Here is a 4,515-nt window from a genome sequence, read left to right as displayed (position 1 = left end):
TCTCCCGTTTTAGAAGAGCAGTGCTGCTTGGCAGATGATATTCCTGACGCCTTGAGCTGAACGAGTAATGGAAGAGACCGAAATATATACCCCTTTACGTCTGGCATGGAGAGGCGCCGTTCCGTTGTCGCTCTTGGAGCGAGGAACAAGTCTCTCCTCAGTACTTCACTGGGAGAGCTCCTCTGTCGAGAGCGAATCGGAGTGCGACTCTGTATTGAGTCCTTGCGATTAAGCGTTGTTCACCGTGTCGGCCGCCACACTTATTGTGCGGTGTGAACGGACAGAGTTACACTTAAACGACTGTGAGCGAATTTTTAAGTGGCATCGCGGTGGACTGGTTATCTGACCGGTGTACCACGCCAATAGTTAGATGAGGGGCGAATAGGAGTCCTCGACTTCATCATGGCATAGGGAGAGTTTGATTGGTGAAGGTCAGCCCAGATAGAACGAGAGTTATCTTATTTGTCAGCAGCGAGCGGCGCAGACAGCAGTCATCGCAGCTTACGGTATTGTGCACTACAGCTCTTGCGAGCCCCATATTTCTTCCACAACAGTGCACTTCACTCCATTTCACACACGACAGCCTCGACCGTACCTAGTAATGTTGTAACGGATAATTATTCAAGTTGAGTAGCTGCAGCTGTCAGCCATTCTGCCAAGTCAATAACAATTTTAAACTCTGTAAAGAAATTTCATTAGCCAATCCTATCGTTAAGAGGTAACTTCATATTCCGAAAAGAACGCGGAAATAACTTGTTCAGTTCATAACTAAAAGTGGCATCGTGATTTCTCAGAATTTTTGCCTAATAAATAACAGTTTTCGTTAGTTTCATGTTTTTCTTACACTAACTAGCACTACTCCAGTACCCAAGTATCCCACAAGTTACCTAAGAAATTTTGTGAATTTTTGTGTCATTTCCTTACAGCAGACCACTCCAGAAGATATTTATCGCTGAAAGTTTTTTAGGCATTTCTCTTTAGAACGTTAGGAGCGTCTGTCTGACTTCTGTAGTAGTGTGGGGGTGGAAATTGCATCTTGCAGGAGTCACAGGGTAAAGGGTACATCTCAGATTAATTCGTTGCACAGAACGACAGAATAGAACCCACACGCTCACACAGTTATCAACAATCCAGCGTCGGTTTTACGGGCCCAGGCGAGGCGTAAAGCTTTGTGTCGTGCAGTCATCGAGGGTAGACGGGTAGGCCTTCAGCTCCGAAAGCCCATGTCGATGATGTTTCGTTGAATGGTTCGCACACTGACAGTTGTTGATGGTCCAGTATTGAAATCTGCATCAATTTGCAGAAGGGTTGTACTTCTGTCAAGTTGAACTAATTTCTTCGGTAGTCGTTTCTCCTGTTCTTGCAGGATCTTTTTCCGGCTGCAGCAATGCCGGAGATTTGATGTTTTTACCGGATTCCTGATATTCACGGTACACTCACGAAATCGTCGTACGGAGACCTTCTGTGCCACTGGTCGTGCGCCGACTATAACACCACGTTCAGACTCACTTAAATCTTAATAACCTACCACTGTAGCAGCAGTAAGCGACCTAACAACTGCGCCAGACACTCGGGTTATAAAGGCGTTGCCGACCGCAGCTCGGTATTCTGCCTGTTTACCTATATCTGTATTTGAATACGCATGCCTGTACCAGTTTCTTTGGCGCTTCAGTGTAAATTCACGTGCTGGTTCTTTATCACGCCGGTATTTCACCTCTTTTATTTTATTCCGTGTTAGCTTTTGATATAGTGAAACAATGCACGTACGCCTTTTATCATTTTGCTCTGTCATTGGTGACTCTCCCTTGACGGATTCTGTCGTGACGGCTGTCTCGCGCGGCCAGTTTCTGCCGTCCGCAGTGACTCTCCGAGGTGGGAACGCCTTCCCACAGAACAACTTTCCCGACCAGCAGGTGCTTCCCCGCGCAGGAATCCAGATGCCCAACACCCATGCCTTCAAGATGGGCTCCGTCCACTTTGCCTCTCATGACCGGCACAAAAGAAACAAAATTTGCCGCACCAAAAGAAACACTCACTAAAACAACAAAAATGCGTGTTCAAGGTTACGGCCACCCTTGGTCGGTAAGAGAGAGATATAACACATCACTTTCCCCAAAAGTGATATGTTACATCTCAGTCTTCATGGTTCATAACATTATACAGACAGGTTGACCGCTCTTTTGTGAGTGCTTGCTGGCGGCTTACATAGGTAAAGGCGAGTAGACAGTATCTGTGGTATGCCAAAACATATTATAGGCATTAGTGATCCCAGAAACCTGAAGTCATACAATACACACACAGTGTATCAGAAACAATCATCCGATTTAAAAAAAAATCACAACTATGATGTTACTTGATACATGTGCGCGAGCAACGTACTGTTAGAGAGAGCAAACGATCGAGTTTTACCAACACCGACTCAAAGGAAGGCCTCGGCGCTTGTTGGTGACGTCACGTCAGCTAGGCACGGCGAACGCCACATCTGTTGCAGGCATACTCATAATGGCGGTGTCTCCCTCTCTGACACAGGAAAATGTGAAATTATTGGCGGTAGTTGACCGACACACATTGTTCTGAGCGATTTCTGCAATTCATTTGACTTCTTAACAAACAGTGTACTCCTGAACTTAAATTTCCACCTGTTTTAAGGATTGACATACAAAAACAACTTCATGGTCCAGCAGCAACAGAATTGGTGCTTCTTTACCTTATTTGTAAATCTGAGGAAGTTACATTTGCACTGGGTTGCTTTTACAAGAAACTGTGAGCGTATTGGTGCTCTTCTTTCGGTATCTTGGTTGACTATGGGGTGAGGACCACTGAATGTTAATGAAATATCTTGCGATCGTACACGTTGGGGGAGGGGGTGGGAGACAGAAGAAGAGGCAAAAGAGAGATACTTGTTTTATCAAATAAAATTTTTTTATCTTATAAAGTTTCTCCTTTCAGTTGCGAGATAAGAATATTTATCTTTTGTAATGTGCATGTTTAAAAAAGTTTAAACTCAGCGGTATTTTCGATGTATGAAGCTATTTTGTTTCCTGTTTAGAATTCCTTTCGTTGAAAACGACTGTAATCTAATGACTGACAACAGTTGGACATTTACATGTGTAACTTAGTTCACATTTCTAGTGACGATGTCAAACGGAAATAAACAAATAAATAAAAGAAACGAGTCAATTGTAAGGGGGTTGGGGTAAGTTTCGATAGCAAAATGGATCAACTAAATATAGTTACTTGAATGTAAAATTTCCGAAGCTCGCAATGGGGCAAAGCATCTTCTCATATTGATCTACGTTTGTTTCGACAGGATCCAGTAATACAGAACTGTGATCTTCATTTGTAGCTTTACGATAGTAAGAAAATCTTTCATCTAAATAAAACTGCAGAATCCAAAAGAATACCAAACATTTTGTCCAAAAATAAGAGGTTTATAGTGATAAGCACGCCCAGGCGTTTCTGCGTGCAACAGACCTGGCGTTCGCCGTGCCTAGCTGACGTGACGTCACCAACAAGCGCCGAGGCCTTCATTTGAGTCGGTGTTGGTTTTACTCGGTTCTCGCTAGGTAGCAGCAGTGCGCGCCCACTTCAGTTCTAGTAAAAATGATGTCGGGGCAACAGAAAGCGTTTTGTGTTCTATGTTTTGCGCAGTATGGGTCAGTAATGACTGTTCAGCGTGATTTTCGTACTAGGTATGGTGTGGATCCTCTTATAGCGCAGAGCATTACACGATGGCATGAATAATTCCGAGAAACATGTGTTTGTGTAGAGGCAGGGGTCCGCAGAAATCCGTTCGCCGTGCAGCTCGCCAGCTCAGCATGACCCCGACGTCCGTCTGGCGTGTGTGGCGTCTACGTTTACACGTGAAACCGTACAAAATTCAGCTACTGCAAGCTCGTCGTGAAGGTGACAAACAAGAACAACGTGTGGATTTCTGTAATTTGAGGATCACAGTTTCCTTCCACACCTAGTGTTTAGTAACTGGTCAATATTCCATTTCAACGGAAAGGTGAACCGTCATCGTGTAAGAATATGGCGTACAGAACAACCACAACAAGTTGTACAATGTGACAGGCATGCGGGGGGACTCTCCAAAATTTAATGTGTTTCGTGCAGTTTCACGGCAAAAGGTGTACAGTCCATTTTTCTTTGCTGAGAACGCTGCAGCAGGAGGCACATATATCGATTCGCTTGAGAAGTTTCATTTCCCACAGTTGGAGACTGATTCAAACGACTTCATTTACCAACCGGACGGGGCACCGCCACACTGGCATGTGGAAGTGCGGGAATCACAGGATTTACTGAACGATGGATCACTCGCACTGGACCTAATGATTCAGCCTTACGTTACTGGCCTCCATGGTCACCGGACCGGACTGTATGTGATTATTTCTTGTGGGGGGTTATGAAAGTCTATGTTTATGTGCCTCCGTCACCAACAACAATGAATTAACTGACACATCGCACAACAGCAGCTGTGGAAGCTGTAACTCCAGACACGCTCGCTGCAGTATG

The sequence above is a fragment of the Schistocerca piceifrons genome, unplaced genomic scaffold (genome assembly GCF_021461385.2).
Source record: "Schistocerca piceifrons isolate TAMUIC-IGC-003096 unplaced genomic scaffold, iqSchPice1.1 HiC_scaffold_2171, whole genome shotgun sequence".
NCBI classification, from domain to species: Eukaryota; Metazoa; Arthropoda; class Insecta; order Orthoptera; family Acrididae; genus Schistocerca; species Schistocerca piceifrons.
This window is presented reverse-complemented; position numbering follows the sequence as displayed.